This window comes from Thermobia domestica, chromosome 10 (genome assembly GCF_964235325.1).
Source record: "Thermobia domestica chromosome 10, izTheDome1.hap1.1, whole genome shotgun sequence".
Classification (NCBI taxonomy): domain Eukaryota; kingdom Metazoa; phylum Arthropoda; class Insecta; order Zygentoma; family Lepismatidae; genus Thermobia; species Thermobia domestica.
Window position 1 is genome coordinate 234,934,317 of NC_137463.1, and position 27,025 is coordinate 234,961,341.

General features: G+C 36.4%; 1 protein-coding gene across 1 annotated transcript in view; it reads right to left on the reverse strand.

Moving 5' to 3' along the window:
• The window catches only part of LOC145663096 (uncharacterized), a 60,009-nt gene that overhangs the window by 32,267 nt on the left and 717 nt on the right, over positions 1-27,025 (reverse strand). The gene's annotated exons all lie outside the window — the stretch shown is intronic.

The window sequence follows — 27,025 nt, forward strand, 5'->3', positions numbered from 1 at the left end:
GTGTTATCGCCCCTATCCGGGTTCGATTCCATGTTGGTACGGTCATAGGGACGATAACTCCGGCGATTGTTGAACATGGGCCGATTCCTGAATAGTCGCCGGCCATTAGTGTTGTTTTCTGAGCCATACCCACTAGGATAACGAGATCCAGCTTGGGTATAACTCAGGAAATCTGTCTGGGAACTTGCCGTTACCTTCGTCTTCGTCGGTTTTAGAATCTTTGCCTGTCGGGCGAAGTATCGTTTTGGTGGACCACCAACTTCCTTGCCGCACAAGGCAGCTAAACGTGAGGTGACTTCTCGCACCGTTTGGCACAAGTGGGACGCTATGGCCCGGGACTCATCGGGTGGAAGAGCGTTAACTATAATATCTACCAGTTCGGCCTGAGAGGGAAGTTCAGCTATCTGATAATATAGTTCGATGATTTTCCAAGCATAGTCCAAGAGAGACCCATACTTGGAGCGATCATACCGGAGTGATTGTAAGTTTCTCTTTTGGAGCCGCTCGATGTGCTCATTACAATACTCTTCTTTGAAAAGAATCAAAAAATCACTGAACGTCCTTATTTGGTATTTAACCGAGGCAAACCATGCGCCCGAAGCGGCGATCAAACATTTTTCGACTATTTGTAGGCGTTCCCCATCAGTAAGTTTGTACATATCTAGATATTGCTGCAGTCTCCGCAGGAAAACTCGAGGTAACCCGTTAGCAATGTTCCCATCGAAAGTGGGAAAACGTTCAATATCCCGGAGGGAAACTTTAGAGCTCATACTATACGGGGCAGGAAAAGAATCTATTGGAATCAACGCGTTATCCTGAGCGGTTGGGGTTGTCACCGGATTTGCCACCGACGGAGTGGTCACCTAACTGAACGCTCCCATATGACCAAGAGAGGTTTTATAATTAGTATTGACCATGTGAGGTTCGAACTTAGGACCCACCACGGCAGTAACCGACGGTCCGGCACATCTCCTTTCCCCTCCTGGCAGCACGCTGTAAGATTGTACCATTCCAAAGGTAGAGTGAGCATTTACGCTAGTGACTGTTGTAGTCACAACACTCGACTGCATCGGTACATCGAAATTACTCAACCATGATTTCGAGGTTGGCTGATGCGGGGGACAATACATTGCTGTGTCCCGTGCATCAGGCAACACTTGACTCTTTCCCGGGAGGATGTTACTTGTTTCTGGGAAAATTTTCCCTGGAGAATCGCCATCAGGAAAAGGATAGGAGATATCAGACTTGACGAGTTCCAATTTAGTAATATTCCCCTTAAGACTGTCTACTTCGGTTTGAATTTGACTAATTCTTTGATCAACCGACTCTAGTTTGGTTTCTATTGATAGGTTAGATATTACAACATTTAATTTACTTATTTCAGCCTGCTGCTGTTCAACCTTTTGTTCGATGTTACAAAATCTTTTGTTTGTGCTCTCAAACCTTACATCTATTTCATTTAATTTTTTATTTGTTTCGTCTCTGAGCTGTTCGGTAGACTGTTGGGCCTGGTATCTAACCTGCTCTAGTTCAGTAGACGATTGCTCTTTCAATTTGCTAATCGAAGAAGCAAAGTCTAAACAGATCTGGTCAAATTTATTGTTTAGTACCTCGAATCGAGCATCGGTCTCTCGTTTCGAGGTATCAAACTTTTCATTTATTTCACGTCTCATTTCTGCATTCTCACGCCTCATTTCTGCACTATTTTGATCTATTTTAACTTCCATGTTAGTGAATTTTTCGTTCATATTAGAAAATTTTTCATGCATCATTTCCATCATCTGGCGAATTAATGCAGACGTGTCAGACCCTCCAGATGACATTCCTTCCTTCGGGTTTGCCGTCTGATCCCGAGAATCACTGTGATTTCCATTCTTTTCCTCATCATCGAGGTCAGATATCTCCGCTGGAGATATTTGGCCTCGGTCCTTTTCACAATCCTCACAGTATTTTATTATTTCGCCGGTTTGAACTTTTTCTGCATTTTCAGCAGTATCATCCAAATTTGTGCAAGCAAAGTGGATCCATTTTAGTCCACAACCGGTGCATCTTATTAATCTCCGCGGGGCGCGAGATCTTTTCTCTTTTTCATCTAACGTGCATTGAGTGCACGTGACTTCACATTCGTCCTGTGACACAACAACCTTTTTTGTTGCCATAGCTTCGAGACACTTTACAAAAGACAAGATATATATCAAAAATACACATATACTATAAAATACTTATTCGCTATCCAGACAAGTATTATTCATGAATTAAAGGACTCCCATTCTCTTTCCTTCCTTGAAACCCTTCTAGCGTTTAGTTCTAATTTAGAAAAAATTTTGACACTCCTTCTCTTTTTCCCCCTTTAGAAAAGGAAGCAAAAATGACAAAGTAGCCAACGACTCTACTTGTTTCACTTGACTAAAATTTCTCTTATTAATTTCAATGTTGTAATCAATTCAACATGCCTTCAACCTCACTCTTTGACATTCTTTAAAAAAAATTCAGATCTACCAGTCGCCATTTAAACTGAGATCCGTTGCCATGGGAACAAACGTTGCCATGACAACCATTTTTGTCGCGGTTCGCCAATTCAAACTGATTGGCATGATAACTGGTATTATTCAATAAGCATTTTCAGATCCGTTACCACAGCAAACATGCGTTACCATGGCAACAGTCTTGTCACGTGTCGCCACTCTAAAACTGAAAAAAAAATTTGCAAACAAATGTGATGCCTGGAATAAGTCGTGAGTGGGAACCCTTCACCCCTGGTGGGGATGTTCATGAAGCTATCAGCTTATGTCTAATTACATTGGAATATATTACCCATTTCTTAATTTCGAACATACTAGGTTAGATCAAAATGAGAAAACTTTTTATCGGACTTCTGAAGAAAATAAAATAAAATAAATACATACATGACCGTGTTTATTACATATAGAATTCCCAGTCACGACCCCCTTTTCAGTTTTATTTAAAAATAGAAGAAGATGAAGAAAGGAAAAGGAAGATAGAAGAGGAAAGAGGTAAAGTAAGAAGGTGATAAAGAGGAAACTGTTACTGGATATTTTGAGAAATACGGTAAAGTGAAAGTGAATAATTATCGAATTGGGATCATTTCCAATAGCTATTGGGTGAATATTTGGTATTAAGGTGATCAAAGGTAGACACATGTTAACCCATACATCCCAGATCTAGATCCATTTGACCCCAACTACCGAATTATCCCAATCTAGCTCTGAGATAGATGAGAAAGTTTAATTTTACCATTTATTCAATATTTCCAGAAGTTCTAGACTAATATCCAATATTTGAAAAATGAACGACGAAGTTGATGGCATGTTAGAATCGACCACAGAGAAAAAAAAAATCAGAGTATCACATATTTGTCGAAGATTTTGACTTTCACAGTTCTCCCATGCTGATCATTCGTTCAGGCTACTTCAGTCCTTTTTACTTCCTTCATAGAGCCAACTTAAATTAAGTTAGTATTGACATTCAATGACTTTAATTGCCAACTACCATTAATTATAATAAGTCACACATATATGTCAAAATAATTTGTGCACTTAATACTAAACCTACATTTCACTCACACACACATTCATACAGGACAATGTATACTTCAGGTTGTATTTAGTTGAATTAAACTAACCTAACTACATTTCTATAGACATTTATTACATTTCAATAAAAGAAAACTTAGTTTGACATAACAGGAAAAAATTTAATACATGAAAAGAATGTTTCATAAGCATGCACAGAAATCCGCTACTTTCAACAAGATCAAATAACACATTTGTCTTTCTAGATATATTGAAGTTGGATTACATAAAAAAGAATTCGACAAAAGACGAAACACAAAAATAAAGGAAAAAAAAAAGAAAATTCAAAGGTCAATATATTTAAGATTCAGTGCAATGAATACATATCATTGCGGAAAAGAAAAGAAAAAAAAATATAATTGGTTAATCATTCTTAAAAAAAAACACTTTAGTAGCATTTTATTGAGTCTCTGTCCCAAGAGGAGACATTTCGACAATTTTATGAGTCTTTGTTCTCACGTCGATAATAACTCCTTTTTTTCAACTCTCTTTACGCACTGTGATTTGTGTCCATGAGAGTATTTAATCGTTTTTGTTTTAACTATAGACAAATAGTTGCTTCATATCACCTATATATTTATATTTCTCATTTCGTCACTTGACGCACTTGATATAACATTTCAAAGTTTATCAAGATTAAAGAAAAATTATCGAATCCAGTCCCAGACATTGGGAACATATTTCCATATTCCGGTATTCACATTACTAAATTATTAACCTAATTTCAGTTCGTTGAATTTAAGATCACTATTTTCTTTTTTTCTAGTATAGATCGTGTAGTCGAAGATTCTAGTCACTGAATAGTTAAGTTTCCGATCGTAGGGGAAGGATTTGTTTCATAGTTTACTGATAGAAGGATTCGTTGGAGGGGCACACTGTTTCGTAGCTTACTGATTTCACTATGATCTTGCAACTAAATTTGGATAAGGACTAGGGTTATTTTTACTTTTCTTACGACCTGCTACTTGTTTTATTTACATGCCGTATTTAACATGATATTCAACTTTAATAGTCACAAACATCAATAACAACTCAACAAAATGTCATTTATTACAATTTACGCGGTAATGCTATATATCACAAATAGTTGGTAAATGTCGGGTGTCAAAAATCTATGGCAACCTAAAACAACCAGGGTAAATACCGAGCCCTCTACATACATACTCACATATATATATATTCATATTACTCAATATAATAAATTTCATTTTAATATCCATCGTAGTATTTCGTCGACATTTAATATCTACATAACCTTTTTATATTCGACAAGTATTCATATTTTATTGGCTCAAAAACAAAACAAAAACCCTGACTATCAAAATTCACTTTTTTTCTCATAAGGTTGCAACATTGTACTTTATATATATATAAACCCGATAATCAATAATCATTCTCAATTTACTAAAGATCCGCGTATATAAAAAAATAGTTGGTATTATTTAATAAGTTGACATAAGAGGTGGAAATACAACGAATAGAGCAGGCACGTAACTTTTAAAACTATGTAAGTACATATATAGATGTATATACAGAAAAAAAATCAATGTTATTCGAAACTAGTGGGCCCAAACTACTAATACATACACACTATATGACCAATCAATAGAAAGAAAAACCAGAAATCAGTAATCAATGGATATAATTTGTACGATCAATGAATAACAAATGTTTTCAGGAATCTGAAAGCATAGTGTACCTTCTCGTCAGTTTCTCCCGTGGTGGATTGAATATCGCGAAAATGGTCCTGAGTTGTGCTGCAATACCTCCACGAATCGCATCCCTCGATGTCTCCGTTAGTACATACGATCGAAATAAGTGATATGAATATTGTACGTTTTCATGAGTTTCAGAAACCGGGGGGGGGGAGGTTGAAAAATTTAAAAAAAAAATCTCGAAGTAATGAAGACAGAGAGAGAGATAGAGAAGAAGGAAGACGAAGAATAGGGGCGCCAAAGACTTAAGTGGGAAATAACTAACGCTACAAAGATAAAAGTCGAATTTCGCTCTCAACAAAATCCATAGCCAAAATATTCTTAACATGCCAAAAGGGTGGTCTACTCAAATACGTAGACTCAAGGAGCGCCCTGCTGCCAAGGATGCAAGTTCTGTGTCCATCAGATCCCAATCCCACAAGAGTTTGGTTGTAAGATTGAAATCCGATCCCCGTATCCGGCCCAAACCAGCAGGGTCCCGAAAATCCTCCGGAAGGTTAGAGACGGCGTTAATTTAGAATTTCAAAAGAAAAAAAAATCATCCGACCTCTTGGAAACTAGAAGATTCCAGAATAGTAATGAAATTAGAGTAATAGCTAAGATATCCCTAATTAGAATTTGCCAAAATAAAAAAAAATTAAATAAACTGAATTTTGGATCGGTGATTTCAATAACCCAAACATCACCGATGGCTACCCCGCGCAGACATGCCACAGTCTGGGACGTCGTTAATTTCCCTCATCTAATTAAACTAAGAAAAGACATGAAAATACTTAAGGGGACTAGGGGTCGACGTCCGGGTACGCTAATGACGTGAATATTAATTTAGTAGCAGTTGATTTAATCGGATAGTCCGAACTGAGTTATATGAACACTGCACAATAAATAAATAAGGTAAGCAACGGAAAAAAAAATCTCGGAGAGGCTATGAATGTTAAAGGTACAAATGACCGAAACCTGTACTTTTCGATGATCACAGGAAATAGCAGTTATTTTTCTCAATTATCATTTCTGTCAACCTTTAGAAGTAATTCCCACATGATGCTACCCTGTCTATTGAAAGGCTTAAGATCTAGGGCTGTTGTTATGAGGTACTTAACTACGAAGTAACACACAATTCCCAACTACAATTTACTATCCAAGTAGCAAACTCGGTTGGATGAATGTACTGGTGTAGAAGTCAAAACGCGAGAGATTTTTTTTTTCGTAAACGTATTCATATTTCCACTATATAACATACACTAGGCCTATCCATTTAAATGTAGGTGTCATCATCTCATTCATATTATTTTATATCATATTATTAATATATCATTACATTCATTCATTATCTACTAATTTTCGCGCGAAGTAATATTTTACCGACACCCTATTTCATACATTTTACACGCAGGCCATACACATATTTACATTACACAGTAATAAATATATATATAATTATCACAATCTATCACGCTCAAACTACTACACGATAACATTCATCGAACCACGTACTCCTTGTTTCGAAGCACCCAAATTGTATTTACTTCGCAGTTTAAAAAAAATCATATGTGCATTTACTGAAAGTTAAATTGTCAACGATTAATCTATTTCCAATTTGCTGATAAAACTAAAGCAACAATGGAATTTTCTACAGCTACGGGAAAAGAGAATTTAATACTACATTTTGAAACAAACAGTAACAGCATATGGGCTTTACTTCTATTAAGAAAATAGGCATTCTTTATTTTAATGGATATTTCGGGTTCTAAACGACATAGCAAGCTGTAATTTTCCAAATAGTAAGATCTCATGCTATCTTATATGAATGTATACTCATCTGAACCGAAAACCATGTCCACGGGAAGTAATTTAGAAATAAATGGCCAAAATCAAACAACTTAAATCACTAAGTCATGCGATGTCGTAATGTCAACAAACAATTGATTAGCGAAACCTGACGCAATGGCGCTGTAGTGGAGGCATAATTTACCGTGTACTGAAATATATACTTGTACTCATTAATCAAAAATTTAATATTTACTCCGGTTTAGTATACTTCGAGTTAGACAAATGGTACTAAATTAACGCATATTTATACACTGTCCTAACCGAAAATTCACACACTCACACAAAACTACTAACTACATACACCACTGTTAGTACTATACATAAAGACAACTAACTAAACCAAACATGCACCATTTAATTACATGCATATTGACGAAAAATACTCCCTTGTTGGTATATACAGTCGGCTCTATTAAACTTAAAGGGGGGCAAAATGAGAAAAGTAACCCTAGGTCCAATTGACCTGACCAATTGTTTACATGATGATTGCCAAAGATTGATGCCCTGGGGGCACCTTAACGAGGTTTATTGAGGGATCCTTCCCCTGAGAGGGGAAAAGGCCCTAAAACAAACAATAACTAACCCATCCCCCGCTAGAACTGGTTCAATTTCGAAAAAGAGATAGGAGCCCTTTTACGCTAGCTTAAGCTGCCATTATGATAATTAACATTGCAACTATAAAACCTACTGTGTACATGCAATTACTAAATAGTAAAAAAAAATCACATTTACTATACACACTATAATATATGTACGAAACCAGGTCGTATTTCCCCTAATCCCTAACTGAATTTGAAAGAAAAAGAAATAAAGTCACTATTTCACTCTGTCTATTCTAGCTGGGCAGCAAACATGGCTTCCTAATAAGCAGAAATCCGGAATTTGTTATTTCACTGAATTGCAGCTTCTTTACCAAAATTTGTGGATTTTCCGGGCTCCTATTCCGTTGTAAATCTTTAACTATTGAATTACATTATATGTTACCTTGGTTTTCCTTGGAAATTCGAATCCTTCCCGAAAAATATGTAGCAAGAAAATCACAAGCTGCTCGTGCTAGTGTGTCTTCGATTATTCTGATAACATTGCGCCGAAAAAGCCAGAGGTAGGAGAATTCCTCCAATCAGAACGAAAACTTTAGCCGCGGAAATTACAAAGCAAATAGAAATTTGGCAAATCCAGATATAACCGGATCTGAAAGTGACTATGGACTAATGAGAGGGGGTGAGGGAAAGATTAGGTACCTGACTAAATTCTACATTGGTCTGAAATTAAGAAAATTTATATCCAATGACGGAACTATGTTTCGGTATGACGTCAGAATGGTAAACCTTGTAACTATTCAACTTATATATCCGAAAATGGGATTTACACTTAATCAAAATATAAATAAAATATATTATTCAGTGGGAATATGGTTACTAATGAAACCTTTCGATTCATTATATTTAATTCGAAGTAAAGAGAGTAAATAAATTGTGTAACTAAACCGAAATTGAATTTAAAAAAAAATTACTAGGTACAGGGTGCGTAAAAAAAAAAGTTGCCATTACTTTCAACTGTAATGGTACATTACACACTTCCGTACATGTTTAAAAACTGACACTGTTTCTGTGCATTTTTAATGAAGTTTGAGCAGAGTAAGATATGGAATTGCATGCTCAGGGAAATACGAAAAAAAAAAAAGAAATTTCGACTCAACTCTTCACGGTGAATTCAAATTCGACCAATGTATCCCCGAAATGTGTGTGATATGAATTCACAAATCACATCAAAGGGATACACAGGTTGGCCTTTATAAAGTCTTCGTCGAACTAATATCTGGATCAGGAGCGGTCTGGCATCTCTGGGAGCCCTCGGCTGCAAAAAGCTAGAGGTGCCCTTTTAAAAAAAATTGTCCACTTGCGTATGTTACTAAATTCTATTATTATTGGCCCATTTAAGTAAAGTTACCTATCACATTCTTTTATAGGACCTTTATTTTAATAGCAAACCTCTACAGTATGCTTACATGTTCTAATTATATAAATTCTACCATCACCAGGAATATGGTACTTTATACTTTTCATACTTTATTACATGAAACTTATAATACGTAGATTACTTCAAACTTCAAAATAGTCATTTTGCATAGGCGTATAAAAATCTACATAAAAATCCTATAAAATCAAAGAAATATATACAAATTGTGTACGTATTGTACTTATAGTCACTCATAAAAAGAAAATTTCAAACTATCAACCCGTAAAATTATGTTTGAACTAGCAGCGTTCACCCCGCTTCGCTGCGGTCACCCCGGAACGCAATAAACTTTGTTACTTAGATAATTTTTACTTTTTCGCTTTCAAGTGATATGATAAAAACCATAGAAGATTGCAGTAAATCTTAACATTATATCGCCTGTCATTTATGTTAACCCGCCCCGCTTCGCTGCGGTCATCCCGGTGCTGGCATATTGTAAAAGTGTCTCTAAAAATAAGCAAATCAATTAAAAAATTTTAAACAGAAGATTCAAGCTATTTTCCGCTGTATATCGCCTGTCATTTATGTTAACCCGCCGAGTGACACGGTCATGCGGGTTGCATATAAATACGTTTATTTTTACCTATGATGAACTAATAACAAAGGATTTGTACGTTATGAACACTTGAATGGTCAATTATCTCAAGACACTGGTAATTAAAAATTAAAGTGATATGATAAAAACCATCTAGGGTCCAAATCCTAATAACCCCCCAAAAATGAAAGAAATTGGTTCAGCCGTATTAGCGTGATGAGCGGACAAAATATTGTACGTTCTCTTTTATATATATAGATATTTAATACTGTATTGTGTTGATGAAGAAGAATATTGGCATATTATGAATACAACATTTACTAACAGAGAAAAGAAGTCTCCTTCTACCTAGATCAGGTCTATAGGCCTAATGTCTAAATGCTTCATTAAACTAATAACTTTTTCCTAAACTTCTCACTCGTTATTGATCCTTCATCTATAATCAAATTTTTATCTAAATTTACGAACAAGTCTCGTTCTGCATTTATAAAAAGTATCTTAGACATTAAATCTTGGTTTAGCGCAAAAATTCTATTCTAATCTACTCTTAACAATTTTAAGTTTTGAAAAGGTCCTTCCGCAGGTTAGCTGCGTACAATGCAGAGTTAATATAAACTTGTAAGCTGTATATAGATTGGTAAAAAATCCAGATTGTGACAGCACGAAAACAATGTTAAAGGTACATGCTATACATCTAGAATATTTCTCTTTCACTGAGCAGTTGACCTGTTCTCGTCGCCTTCTTCTGACTCTGAACCATCACTTGTCTTCATTTAAGTTATTCACATCAATTTCATCACTTTGATCCCACTGAGTCTAAGATCAACTTTGGTTAGGTGACAAATGGTGCGTAAGACTTCTGTTGGAAATTCGTCAATGTCTTCTATTTCAGGGATTTTTTTATGAAGTCATGAACAATCTTTCAAAACATCTGTTTGGATTAAATCTTTTCTCAATGCTTTAAGCAGCACAATCGATAATAGGGAAATAGATTTGTTTAAATTTCTGAATTGGAGTAACTTCTAAAACTTCATCTTTTGCTTTTTCAGTAGGAAGTTTTCTTCGAAATTCTCTTCTCATCGAAGTCCAGTGATACTTCTACATCATCCACATCCTCTAAAATACTATTCATGGCAATTGCACACTATTTTGATTTGTCAAGTGAGAAATTCAAAGTACTCTAAACTAATTTAGCAGTGATTTGTTGTAACAAAGTTTACACCAATTTCCAAGCTGTACAGTAATCCATTTCTTTAGGTATTTTGAAACGGGAGTTGTATCAGAAAAATATCGAGCATGACAAAAGGCATGAGAACATATTCGAATTTGCACTATTGCTTTATCATATTTATGGCCGGAACTTTGATTTGCAATCCAAGCTTCCATTCAATATTTTATTTAAAACATTCAACAAATGGGTCAACTTTCCTGAGTTGGTATCACTTATCAAAAACTGTACGTCAATAATTGATGGAAGTGCCGTATGCTCACTCCACCATCTTGTGGCACTAATTTTTTGGAGTCTGCATACTTTGGTGCTGGCACTGTTTCTTTTTAGTCCCTTTCTCCCAGACAGTCATTCTCTTGTAACAAGAACTTAAGAAAACAGCCGATTCCTCTACTTAACCAAATACATTTGCTGCTTGGAGCAAATTTACTGTTGAATTAGCTACAGCCAAATTTAGCACGTGTCCCATGCAGTGTAAATTAAATACGGATTCTCTCTTTTGAAATGCGCTTGAAGACCGTTGTAACAGCCGTTCATATTACTCGCCCCATCCAAAGAACACGCAATAATATTCTAAATTTTAATGCCACATTCAACTAGCTCTGACTTTATACATTCGTACAAAGCAAGTCCACTTAAATCATCAACAACTGTTAAATTTAAGTCTTTAATATACCTTTCCCTGGACTTCGTAGCGGACACAGATTGCCAACTGGTCCATAAAAGCTATACCTTGTGTACTATCCACCATCAAATTATAAACAACACTGTCTTGAAGGTCTTTCAAAATAATATTTCGTCCAAATTTATTATCTTAACTTTTTGATGAATCTTTTTGACACAAAAAAGTCAAGAGAGAGCCTCGTACAGTTTGTTCTTTTCTCGACTTTCCTTTTTTTCTTTATTTTCAGTTTGTGTGCTTTGGTGTCTTCAATACACTTTGTAACATGATTTTGCTAAATCACATCATAACTTGCAACTAACATGACCAATTCAAGGAAATTCCCATGGTCTTTGACAGAATCTAATGAATGCGCCCCTTCTGACTCGCCCCCTTTGTAAACAATTCCTTATCTTCCTATAAATAACACTATGTCGATTAAACGCTGTATAACCAATCTTTTGGTCTGAATTTCTGCTTCTCTCTTTTTATCTGATTGGAAGCTAATAATGTTGAAATATCATGTCCGGTTTGGCTTTCGAAAGCTGCCATCGCCACAAGGATGCGAAATCAGTGCAACGGCACCCGAAGTTTTTAATGTCGGCTTTCTACACCAAAGTCCGTTACCTCTTAATACAGTAGCTCTTCAATTGTCCTTACGATGCTGGCCAACACTGAAATTTTTGCGTGTCCCCATCGGGAATCAAACTCGAGACCATGAGCATCGTAGGCACATGCGCTAACCATTTAGCTAAACACAATACTAATCAGCGAAAATATTTTTAATTTCCAACGTCACTAGTATTTTGAGAATTCAAAGGAGGGCCCCAAAACAGAAAAAAACTATACCAAAATTGCTAGTAATCTAAAATTTCACAATAATTCTTTCTCACACATAAGGAAATAATAACAATATAAATATTAAGTACGGAATAATAAACGGGTTAAGCGCAGCCCCGGTGCGTTCCAATGCTTGCACTGTCGATATTCTTTAGTGAGTACCACAAAATTATACAAGTTTCGTATTTTAGGTCTAAATTTCAGCAGCCCACCAGGTTTGCTTTCTTTCAGAATTTCAACCAAATTTGTGTACTGCAAGGTAAGTTTATATTAATGCTTATTGCAGACATGAGTTAGTGCGAATGAGGCATAGCCCTAAAGCTTTGAAGTGATTTTTACACATCCTATGCTTGAATGCGATGGACTAGTATCTAAATGTATGTATACGTTTTTAATACCAACCAAAAATTTATGGTTTTGTTCCCACAGCTCCGGGGCCCTCGGCGATTGCCGACCTGGCCAGACCGCCACTGATCTGGATCTTCTGTGATATTGGTCTATGTCAAGGATCTTATAAAATAGAGGATCTGCCCTTACAACAAAATCTTGAAGCCATACATCACAGTTTCGCCGCCCCTACTCTGCCCACTCCGCCCAATAAGATCGCAATGTTTTGAGCCAACAATCATGGCGGAAACGAAAGTAGCCAATCAGACGATGGCAGAAACGAGAGTAGCCAATCAGACGTGACGATGCTCGGTTGTTTTTTTGGTTTCATCGATTTAATAGAATGAAGATACATATGGGCAGATCCTCTATTTATAACATCCTTGGTCCATGTGCAGTAGGCCGTTTATCGTTGTTACCACCACCTATATGTAATGCTTATATTGCTTATATATATATAAGATCTACAGTTTGTGAGAACTTATGAATATATGAAAGTGTAACCAAATATCATCTAACATCTTTTGAAACATTAAAACTACCCAAAACGTTTTCTTCTTCTTCTTCTTTTTTTCAAGCTGCATATATAGTTTCTTCTTCTACCTTGCAAGCTGAGATACTTTCTCTCGCAAGCATGGTCCTGGCTTCTAACTTAAGAAAACGGACTAATTCGATGACATGAGGATTTTGCTTGCTTAGTAGAGTATTTAGTCTATTACCCCAGTCTTCTGAGGGATTATTTGTTCTATGGCGTTTTTCATGACAGTTCCACATGCTTATTGGGACTGTAGAATTTTCTAGCCACTAGTCAATGAAATAGCCATAGAACTGCTCAAGCTTAGGGGATGTCTTCTTGAATAGACAGTCAAGCACTGTCGACTATTTTTAACGGAAGAAAAGCTAATGACGGAAACATTCGAACCTAAGGTCATTGTTTTTGTAGTCTGTAGCCAAGACCAAATCCTGTATCTTACACCAAGGACACTAGTTAAATTACACCCACTTATGGAAGCTGAGGGAAATTGTCCTAAAAGAATTTATTACTGCTTTTTTGAAATCTACCATTACAACTTCAGGATTCCAATTCAGGACTTCAACCTTTCATATATATGCTTTCTCTTGTTCGGGAGAAGGCAAAAAACTACTGGAATAACATTAGTTTCCTCTATTAAACTTCGAATATCTGCATGAATTACATGGGAGAAAAGTTTGTTGTAGCTCTTAAATGTGCTGTCAATGAAGGTCGTGCTGGCCTGCAAAATGAGACTCTTGTTCGCTGTGACTGCTACTGAAAACGAAACCTTTAGATTCCATATCCCCCTCTGCTCAAAAACTAACAAAAATTTACAGAAATAGTACCAGCTATTGAACCTGTATGCAAATCGGAATTCTTATCTCGCTTTTAAACTGGAAAGGATTTTGACATTTACGCAATTGGGAATGTACGCAAGTGGGAGGACACCACTAATTTATAAATGATCAAACGGAACCAGTTTGTAAAGTAATCTACAAATTCTGTAGAGTACTATCAGTAGACCCCGAACCACCGTCAATAATAGATGTCGGTCTGTCCGATGTCTCTGATTCGAATTTTGCTCTCTGAGAAAGAATGAGATATTGAATAAAGAAATATCTGTAGTCGTAAATACATATACTTTTAAAATGTAATTTACATATCAAAATTAGGGTTGCTTCTCACGATGTTTCATTAGTACCAGTGTTTACGGACCTATGTTAATTAAGATTTGTGTACTTCTTTTACGTGTGTATTCATGTATTATCTGTCAGGAAAGTAAATGTACACCTATTTTTCGAGTCTGGCAATCCTGCGCTCCATCCGTGGAGAGTATGAGAATTAAATCAATCAAATGTTTACTGCGGGGCAAAAAGAAAAGCCTAACACTGTAGAGGGGCACAAGCGGTGAATACGAATAGTGCATAGGGTAAATAAAGGATGACACCAAAAGAGAAAGCCAGAAACAGCTGTTAAACGGAGAAAAAAGACTAAAAATTGTGGAAGTGGGAACATAAAACCCAAATACAACAAATACGCCGACAACTAAGCGTTTACCACGCTGTGATCTTGGTGTAGTGGTTAAGGTGCTGGGACGCGAATTCGAATCCCCGGCAAGGATGTTTTTAAAAATTTCTGTTAATAAAACATACAGCTCATGAGAGATGGTAAAAGAGGTCGTATTTAGTCTATCGTAGCAATTATTATTGGTAATGTTTAGTACTGATAATACTTTTTGTCTTTGCGTATTGCTTTTATTCTTTTCTTCATTTCGAAAGAGAAGAATATCCGAAACAAATGCCACCAAAATTCCTCTTATTTTGAATGTAAACGCCATTTGCAATTAGTAAAGAATAAAAATTGAACATTCCGACGTAGCTGCAAAAAGTAAAAAGAAAAACATTGAAGTGGAGTGGTTCGAATCCATACTCATGGTTATTAAAAATACAATTTCTACATCCCTTGCACCTCTCGACCACGTTTCTACGTTAGCAAGTAAGAGGCTTGTGTATAGGTTAGGCTGGTCAATATGTTTTGCAAAGAGGCCCGGTTTAGCTCTGATGCAGCACAGGTGCGAGAAGGCAGCAAAACACTTTTTCTCTCTCCCTCTGTGTGTCTATTTATCTATCTCTCTGTGTGTGTATATATATAATACTATTTGTGAATGCCATAACCACCCTTATTTTCAGCGGATTAACGAAACTTGGCACAAACATTAATTGTTGAAATATCTTGATGAGTTCGTTAACCAGAATAATCAAATGAAAATGTTCAAAATGGCGGCCCTTCAAACTCTTAGAAAGTTCCAAAAAAACCAAATTCGCCCGTAAATAGGTATTCAGAAAGTTTGAGTAACTTTTCTTCTTTTACTGAAATATTTGTGTGCAGGGACTTACTTTTCTCTCTCCCTCTGTGTGTCTATTTATCTATCTATCTGTGTGTATATATATAACGCTATTTGTTAATGCCATAACCACCCTAAATTTCAGCGGATTGAGACGAAACTTTTCCTCTTTTACTGAAATATTTGTGTGCAGGGACTTATCCTCTTTTATTGAAATCTTGGAACTGATTACTCGCCTAAAAAAGGATCACGCCCTTTCGCTAAGGTCAGGCTTTTTTTTGCAGGGGGGGTATTTTCCTATCGGAACAAGATGATTATTAGTGATGATATGAAATTACACATTGAAAGTGAATTAACTTGTGAAACGTGTTATTTGAAAGAATAATATAATAAATGTGCTTTCCCCTAACACAGAGAACTGAAAATCATGTATTTCGAGTTCGGGAGCGTGCATGGCGAGAATGTTATTTGATTTGCTTTTTACTAACACATTGCATTGCAAATAAAGTTAGGCAACATTAGTGGTAAGTAAAACAACAACAACAACATAAATAATAATAATAATAATAATAATAATAATAATAATAATAATAATAATAATAGGTGTTGTTTGTGGCAAGGCAATATCTTCCTCAATTCTTCTTCAAACGTAATGATTGCAACGTAATGTAACGCTCTGCCTTACAAACAAAATATTAGCAATTTATATCGAGAGAACGGGAAATTGTAGAGTGATGGGACCAACGTTGGATATCTTGGACCCATAAGGCGCATCGAAAGAATTTACGGGAGGAGGGACACTAGCCAGCCTTACTTATTTCCACATAATTATATAAAAGTATATTGTCGAAATACACACACGAGTTAGCTAGTAACATTTCATATTATTATTATTATTATTATTATTATTATTATTATTATTATTATTATTATCAAAAGCGTTTTTTCATTACGTGTGCATATTTGACATGAAACCAAATAGAAGAACCATCATTCGTTAAAAGAATAAGAATAGCCAGTTACTTTTAACTGTGAAGGACGGTGAAAAATACCTGTAGCGAAAAGAAAAATTCTTTCTCTTAAATGGATAAAAAATCAAGCCGAGATAGATTCGAACTCGCATGAACGGTGCGAAAGACCAGTGCTCTTTTTTTTAACTGACTCACCGAACGTGTTTCAGTAACTTACTTATTGCTAATCTTACTTGCTTCACTCGTTTAACTTGCTTCATGTAATAACTTATAACGCCAAGGACACGAACACAGAAACATCGAGAATAGTTAAAAATCATTAATGCTCTCCGGCCGGGAATCGAACCCGGGGCACCATACACCAAAGGCGCACGAGCTAGCCACTAGACCAGCGGGGAGGGCATCGCTCGCCCCCTGTGTCGTTAGGGATTACGACCACTGTATTGCCAGCTATCACCTCTGTGGGTTGTATACTATGATCACATGTTCCTTTTTTGCTGGAAGAGTTAAACCTACATTCTATGTAATACATGAGGTATTTAGATCTACATGCTCTTCATATAATGTAATAAAAAGATCATGCAAAGGATAAGAAAAGGAACATTCCTTGGACAAAACGGAAACTATTGGCATCAGAAATATTTATCTACGAGGCATGCGCAGTACTATATTTCAGAATAGTTACTGTTTAGTTCAGTAAACGAAGAAAGGGGTATAAAAAAGCAAATATGTCGCGTCAACGAGATCGACCAGAGTTGACAGAGGCGGAAGCAGATGTGTAGTAATACAACTTGGTTAAATTGGTATTTGGTTCTGTATCCTGTTAGTAGATCGTAGCACAACTTTACGGGAGAGCAGAGAAAGATTTACTAACTCTATCATATAGTAAGCCTTAGTAACACGATCATATAGAAACAAATTGATGTAACTGTGAGTACTACAACTTGGATTTCACGAAAGCCGTTTAGATATTCAGTGGTTTGCAGTATTGTATAAGATACAAAAAGATAAGACAGAATACAATTCTTCATACCTCAGCTTCCAGTAGCTAGATACATGCAATTTCTGGTAAGATACTGAAACTGCTGTCGAATTTTAATACATGACGTATTGCAGGATACAAAATGCTTTGCATTAGTTGTTTGTTTGTAGACAGCTACTAGCTTAGTGTTCTCAAAGGTTGTGTATAAACTAGGGATGGCCAATTCCGGAATTTTTACTTTCCGAACTCCCGAAAGTAAAACCGGACAAATTCCGGAATTCGGAAAATTCCGATTTTGGAATAATTCCGGAATTCGGAAAATCCGGAATTTAGAAATTTATGATTTCGTTAACATTCCGGAATTCGGAAAAATCCGGATTTTTTCGAAATCCGGAATTTTTCTCTATTTCGGAATTTTCTAAATTCCGGATTCTTTCCGAGTTCCGGAATTCTTCTGAATTCCGGAGTACAACTGAATTCCATAATTTTCCGAAATTCAGAAAGTGAATGTTCCGCTTCCGAAAAATGAATTTATTTTGGTTAACATGAATCGTGGCGGAAATAAGTCTTTGGCCAGGTAATGGCGACTGCTTTGAAAGAAATGGAGAGTATGAGAATTCAATGTGTCATATTTGTAGTTTCGTGTTGGGAAAAAACAAACTTGTGAACCAACGGTTTAAGAACAACTCAAGTTATTAATGTAAACTTTGCCGACATCATAAAAGAAATACGAAAGACATTTTGAATCGTAGAAATATAACATACAAGTTTGCAAGTGGAGACAAAGAAACCTAACGTAACCAGACTAAAGACGAATCGTTTACCGCGTAGTGATCGCGGTTCAGTGGTCAACGTGCTTGTGCGAATGCACGTCGCATTTTTTTTTACTTTAGGATTTTTGATGGCGATTGATCGGCGATGACATATATTTTATTATATTCAGATATTTGAATACTCGGATGTTTCAGTACTTGAACTATCAAATCTTCAGGAATAATAATAAACTAATAATAATTATTATTATCTTCTAGAAGATTAAAAGCTCGGAGCTAATTATCGCTCAGGTCATCCCATTACAAGCAGAAACGTGACATTTGGAAAGAATATTTCGGTTTGGTTTAATGTTGCCCACGAGAAGAGGAATTTCTCATCTCGTTTCTAAAACAAACAAAATAACACTTACTGAGAATTAACACTTTACATTCGAGACGGGACAAGGCTAACTCAAAATTTTCGTCTCACTTTGGAGAATCGAGACGAAAAGTATCGTAAACATTTCCCGTCTTGTCTCGATTCTCGAAATAGTGCATGACAATTCTTTAAGTAACAATTGCTTTGTAGACTGAATCTTATAGGTATTTTGTTACTTTGTATTTTAGAGTTCATTGAATTATGGTCTCTGTAGGTATTTTTGTAGCAAAGCTTTTATATTTACCTCTGCATATCCTAAAAATTGGTTTATTATATGCCTTACTGTTGAGTGATATTCAGTTATATTTATTACAGATATTTTCATTAAAACATACAGTAGACCACTTTCTACATGAAACTTCAATGGAACGCTGAGAAATGTAAGCAGTAATGTGGAATACTTTTAGTGTTGCTCACGACAGGGGTGCATTTCGTCTCGTAATTTTAGTGCATCTCGTGGGGCAATTTTAGTGTATCTCATCTCGTCTAGATACCGATAAGACAAGATTTTTTTTATTATTACGAGACAGCCTCAAATGTCGTAATCACCAATATAATTATATACTGTAGTTCTTAAAATCAAGGCAGAGACATGCACGGTCGAATTCTTGAGTCCAAGCAGGAGACAAACCCGGGTAGTGATATCAACCGGCTCGGCTCGTATCAACTGAGCGAACAGCTCGAGTCGGCTCGGTTGGGATGAGCCGTCGGCTCGGCCCAATTGAGCCGATGACCTGAGCCGGCTCAGTTGGAACGAGCCATCGACTCGCCTCAATTGAGCCGATGACTCGAGCTTTCTCGGTTGGGATGGGTCACCTACTCGGCTCATGTGAACCGGTTAGAGCCAGCTAAGTTGAACTAGTCCATCGGCACGATTCGACTCAGCTCAACTAAGCCTATGGCTCAATTGGGTCGAATTCTTGCACGGTCGAATTCTTGAGTCCAAGCAGAAGAACAACCCGGGTAGTGATATCAACCGGCTCGTATCAACTGAGCGAACAGCTCGAATCGGCTCGGTTGGGTGAGCTGTTGGCTCGGCAAACTTCTCGGTTTGGTTCGATAGTGAATGAGCTGTAAGCCGAGAAGCCTAAGCCTGGTCCCAGCTGCTTTGAACATGTTAGGCTGAAGCCTATAACTTTTAACAATTTTTGGCTCGAGCTCAAATACTTGACCCTTCGCAACTCAAACCCAGAACGTGACCGATGTCCTTGCCTCCTGAAGACTTCTCGACAACCGAGATCGACAGTCAATTAGCTTTTACTATTCAGATACAAAGCGCATACCTTTTAAAGATTATACACGGTGTTAATAATAATAATAATAATAATAATAATAATAATAATAATAATAATAATAATAATAATAATAATAATAATAATAATAATAATAATAATAATGGCATTTAAAGTTTTAAACTTGCCCTAAAATTAGACAAAACTTACTTAAAAGTAGAGATTTCGGGGAAAGGGTTCCGTACCTTCAAGACACACCTCTGCAACTACCAACATTTTAAGCTAGAGCGTTCCATTGAAGTTTCATGTAGAAAGTGGTCTAATGTATGTTTTAATGAAAATAACTGTAATAAAAATGAATGAATATCACGCGATAGTAAGGCATATAATAAACCAATTTTTAGGATATGAAGAGGTAAATATAAAAGCTTTGCTACAAAATTACCTACAGAGACCATAATTCAATGAACTCTGAAATACAATGTAACGAAATAGTCTATGAGATTCAGTCTACAGAGCAATTGCTACTTAAAGAATGGACTTACACTATTTCGAGAATCGAGACAAGACGGGAAATGTTTACGATACTTTTCGTCTCGATTCTCCAAAGTGAGACGAAAATTTTGAGTTAGCCTTGTCCCGTCTCGAATGTAAAATGTTAATTCTCATGTTATTTTGTTTGTTTTAGAAACGAGACGAGAAATTCCTCTTCTCGTGGGCAACATTAAACCAAACCGAAATATTCATTCCAAATGTCACGTTTCTGCTTGTAATGGGATGACCTGAGCGATAATTAGCTCCGAGCTTTTAATCTTCTAGAAGATAATAATAATTATTATTAGTTTATTATTATTCCTGAAGATTTGATAGTTCAAGTACTGAAACATCCGAGTATTCAAATATCTGAATATAATAAAATATATGTCATCGCCGATCAATCGCCATCAAAAATCCTAAAGTAAAAAAAAAATGCGACGTGCATTCGCACAAGCACGTTGACCACTGAACCGCGATCGCTACGCGGTAAACGATTCGTCTTTAGTCTGGTTACGTTAGGTTTCTTTGTCTCCACTTGCAAACTTGTATGTTATTTTTCTACGATTCAAAATGTCTTTCGTATTTCTTTTATGATGTCGGCAAAGTTTACATTAATAACTTGAGTTGTTCTTAAACCGTTGGTTCACAAGTTTGTTTTTTCCCCACACGAAACTACAAATATGACACATTGAATTCTCATACTCTCCATTTCTTTCAAAGCAGTCGCCATTACCTGGCCAAAGACTTATTTCCGCCACGATTCATGTTAACCAAAATAAATTCATTTTTCGGAAGCGGAACATTCACTTTCTGAATTTCGGAAAATTATGGAATTCAGTTGTACTCCGGAATTCAGAAGAATTCCGGAACTCGGAAAGAATCCGGAATTTAGAAAATTCCGAAATAGAGAAAAATTCCGGATTTCGAAAAAATCCGGATTTTTCCGAATTCCGGAATGTTAACGAAATCATAAATTTCTAAATTCCGGATTTTCCGAATTCCGGAATTATTCCAAAATCGGAATTTTCCGAATTCCGGAATTTGTCCGGTTTTACTTTCGGGAGTTCGGAAAGTAAAAATTCCGGAATTGGCCATCCCTAGTTTATACACAACCTTTGAGAACACTAAGCTAGTAGCTGTCTACAAACAAACAACTAATGCAAAGCATTTTGTATCCTGCAATACGTCATGTATTAAAATCCGACAGCAGTTTCAGTATCTAACCAGAAATTGCATGTATCTAGCTACTGGAAGCTGAGGTATGAAGAATTGTATTCTGTCTTATCTTTTTGTATCTTATACAATACTGCAAACCACTGAATATCTAAACGGCTTTCGTGAAATCCAAGTTGTAGTACTCACAGTTACATCAATTTGTTTCTATATGATCGTGTTACTAAGGCTTACTATATGATAGAGTTAGTAAATCTTTCTCTGCTCTCCCGTAAAGTTGTGCTACGATCTACTAACAGGATACAGAACCAAATACCAATTTAACCAAGTTGTATTACTACACATCTGCTTCCGCCTCTGTCAACTCTGGTCGATCTCGTTGACGCGACATATTTGCTTTTTTATACCCCTTTCTTCGTTTACTGAACTAAACAGTAACTATTCTGAAATATAGTACTGCGCATGCCTCGTAGATAAATATTTCTGATGCTAATAGCTTCCGTTTTGTCCAAGGAATGTTCCTTTTCTTATCCTTTGCATGATCTTTTTATTACATTATATGAAGAGCATGTAGGTCTAAATACCTCATGTATTACATAGAATGTAGGTTTAACTCTTCCAGCAAAAAAGGAACATGTGATCATAGTATACAACCCACAGAGGTGATAGCTGGCAATACAGTGGTCGTAATCCCTAACGACACAGGGGGCGAGCGATGCCCTCCCCGCTGGTCTAGTGGCTAGCTCGTGCGCCTTTGGTGTATGGTGCCCCGGGTTCGATTCCCGGCCGGAGAGCATTAATGATTTTTAACTATTCTCGATGTTTCTGTGTTCGTGTCCTTGGCGTTATAAGTTATTAGAAGAAGCAAGTTAAACGAGTGAAGCAAGTAAGATTAGCAATAAGTAAGTTACTGAAACACGTTCGGTGAGTCAGTTAAAAAAAAGAGCACTGGTCTTTCGCACCGTTCATGCGAGTTCGAATCTATCTCGGCTTGATTTTTTATCCATTTAAGAGAAAGTATTTTTTTCGCTACAGGTAGTCACTGTTTTCGTATTTTTCGCCGTCCTTCACAGTTAAAAGTAACTGGCTATTCTTATTCTTTCAACGAATGATGGATCTTCTATTTGGTTTCATGTCAAATATGCACACGTAATGAAAGACGCTGTTAATAATAATAATAGTAATAATAATAATAATATGAAATATTACTAGCTAAATCGTGTGTGTATTTCGACAATATAATTTTATATTGTTATATGGAAATAAGTAAGGCTGGCTAACGCCCCCCTCTAATTTTTTCGATGCGCCTTATGGGTTTACGGTGTCCAACGTTGGTCCCATCCCGTTATCACCTCCTGTTCTCTCTATATAAGTTATCGACATTTTGCCTAAAGTGGGCTCTGCCATGGCCCCATGACTCCCAATGACAATGAATCTTCGTTAATTTTGCATTGAAATCGCTTATTTTTCCCAGTACCATTAGTGTATACTGTCCAACGTTGGTCCCATCACTCTACAATTTCCCGTTCTCTCGATATAAATTGCTAATATTTTGTTTGTAAGGCAGAGCGTTACATTACGTTGCAATCATTACGTTTGAAGAAAAATTGAGGAAGATATTGCCTTGCCACAAACAACACCTATTATTATTATTATTATTATTATTATTATTATTATTATTATTATTATTATTATTATTTATGTTGTTGTTGTTGTTTTACTTACCACTAATGTTGCCTACCTTTATTTGCAATGCAATGTGTTAGTAAAAAGCAAATCAAATAACATTCCCCGCCATTCACGCTCCCGAACTCGAAATACATGATTTTCAGTTCTCTGTGTTAGGGGAAAGCACATTTACTATATTATTCTTTCAAATAACACGTTTCACAAGTTACTTCACTTTCAATGTGTAATTTCATATCATCACTAATAATCATCTTGTTCCGATAGGAAAATACCCCCCCTGCAAAAAAAAAGCCTGACCTTAGCGAAAGGGCGTGATCCTTTTTTAGGCGAGTAATCAGATCCAAGATTTCAATAAAAGAGGATAAGTCCCTGCACACAAATATTTCAGTAAAAGAGGAAAAGTTTCGTCTCAATCCGCTGAAATTTAGGGTGGTTATGGCATTAACAAATAGCGTTATATATATACACACAGATAGATAGATAAATAGACACACAGAGGGAGAGAGAAAAAGTGTTTTGCTGCCTTCTCGCACCTGTGCTGCATCAGAGCTAAACCGGGCCTCTTTGCAAAACATATTGACCAGCCTAACCTAAACACAAGCCTCTTACTTGCTAACGTAGAAATGTGGTCGAGAGGTGCAAGGGATGTAGAAATTGTATTTTTAATAACCATGAGTATGGATTCGAACCCCTCCACTTCAATGTTCTTCTTTTTACTTTTGCAGCTACGTCGGAATATTCAATTTTTATTCTTTACTAATTGCAAATGGCGTTTACATTCAAAATGAGAGGAATTTTGGTGGCATTTGTTCGGATATTCTTCTCTTTCGAAATGAAGAAATGAATAAAAGCAATACGCAAAGACAAAAAGTATTATCAGTACTAAACATTACCAATAATAATTGCTACGAAAGACTAAATACGACCTCTTTTACCATCTCTCATGAGCTATATGTATTACTAACAGAAATTTTTAAAAACATCCTTGCCGGGGATTCGAACTCGCGTCCTTTGCAGTTGTAAGCCAGCACCTTAACCACTACACCAAGATCACAGCGTGGTAAACGCTTAGTTGTCGGCGTATTTGTTGTATTTGGGTTTTATGTTCCCACTTCCACAATTTTTAGTCTTTTTTCTCCGTTTAACAGCTGTTTCTGGCTTTCTCTTTTGGTGTCATCCTTTATTTACACTATGCACTATTCATATTCACAGCTTGTGCCCTCTGCAATGTCTTATTCAGATTAGACTTTTCTTTTTGCCCCGCAGTAAACATTTGATTGATTTAATTCTCATACTCTCCACGGATGGAGCGCAGGAATGCCAGATTCGAAAAATAGGTGTACATTTACTTTCGTGACAGATAATATCAAGCGCTGTTGGCGAATTTTTGTAACACTCGGCGGCGCAAATCTGTCTTCATTTGGGGAGGGGGAAGGCAAGTAAAACCGTTTCGATTTTTTTTTTTTTTGTTAAGCGATGCTCAAAATATTTGTAAAGTTGAAAAACAATCCTGTGGAGGATCAGGGAGCAGACATGTCTTCAACAGTGAGAAGCGAGCAGATTTGAGGCTTATTCTGGGGGACAAATTTCATCTCACTTTTCTTTGTGACAATCGGACACAAGTCATCACATTCCCCCCCAAAAAAAAACACATTTCAAATCGGATTATTGGGGGGACAGTCCCAAGATTGGAGGGGACATGTCCCCCTCATCCCCCCGGGATTTGCGCTAGTGGTAACATTATGTATATTTTTCGAAACAGTCTATCTTCCTTTAATTAGAGATTTAATAGTACACAATAAGAACATAGTAACAAAGCTCAGTGTAATTCAAATCAACTTCTGTATATAGGCCTATGTCATCCCATACACTGGCAATCCTACGAATTTTTCGAGAGACTACATATATTTCGACAGTTGCCCAGCCTAATTTGTTTATAACATTTAAAAATATGATTATAATATTAGTAGTAGGGTCAAGTTTAGTGAATCCACTTACTGTTAGATATAAATTTGAACTTTTTATCGGTGTAAAGGTATGTGCACTTTCTATACCAAATGTTTTTCCTACATATTTACTCGCATGGCATAAAATAATAATAAAATAATATAATACCGTTCAGAGTAAAGAATCTTCTGGAGAGAACAGTAATAAGTATACTGTGATAAAAACGAATTTTAGTTTGAAATTATAGTAATAGAATGCTATTTTCTTTGTGTTTGTACATAAATTCCCGGAATATTCCCATTTTTGGGAATCTTCCCAGGAATATTCCACAAAAATATTTTCCCGGGAATTTACCCATCACTAACTGTACCCCCAATAGTCTGATTTGAAATGTGACTTTCATCTACATTGTGGATGCCTAAGTAGAAATGCCTAAGTAATATACCAATTATAAATATGCATTTCAAACTGTGTTCACGGCACTGATTTGCAATACTGATATCTATCATTACTTCATCTACATCGCCTGATATATAATATCACCTCAGAAGTCAGATACATCTACCGTAGTATGAGTCTCATCCCCCCCTGAATAAGCCTCAACTATGCCCGCCTCCCAATGATGAAGACAACTCTGCTTCCCTGATCCTCCCCAGCATTGTTTTTCAACTTCATAATATCTTAAACATGGCTTTAAAAAAAATAAGATTATGGGTACAGTCTTACCCGTCCCCCCAAATGTTTAAGAGAGATTTGCGCCGCTGTGGGTAGGTATTGGTAATTTATCTCGTTAAAATTCTACATTAATACAAGACGTTAATTTTTTTTTTTGTCAATGTCAAATGTATCCATTATCCGTGGAGGGTAAACATTTCATTAGCTTGCGTAACCACGTATTTCTTTGATTGTTTATAGGTTTTGAATCCATAAAAATGTGCACATTTTTGTACGGATCCGTACATAAATTCATTGTAGGGGGGGCAATTTTCCCCACTGAGTTGAGATTTCTATAGATTTCATCAATAAAATAGTAGTAAATCAGTGAAACACGCGAAATTTTACATATATCAAGGGGCCTTGCTTCCCAAGCAAAATCTGAAATGGCGCTCCTGAGAACAGTAACAGAGAGGTCTGCGCGGGGTGCGTCCGTAGGGAGAAGGCGCGTCAGCGACGGTGAGTATACACAAATAAGGATAGCGCAAAACATGGCATAAAACACTTAAACTTCCGTGTTGCATTATGTATTTGTACGTTATTATGGACGTTACAGGTAATACCTCGATGCTGTTTCATTTTTTGTACATTGTTGTTCTAAAATAACATGACTCTTTACTTACGCAAATTTTACAAATAGGCCTATACGAATTCCTTAAGTCTCGGACACTTCTATGGTTGCACATCATGAGTTAGCACACCTCCTTCAGATACTTCACTTTACTTTACCTCACTGCACGTTGCATTTGTGGTTAATGACTACCTTATGGACTAATCCGTGCTTAACAGGTTATACTTTGGATTTAGTGGGGGGGAGAACTTTTTGAGTTAGACTTTCTTACTTTCTTGGTATAGTTTCTGTATTTTTTGTTGGTTCAGGTCAGATTAGGCCCCCCAAATCTAAAGCTATACCGATTAATGTA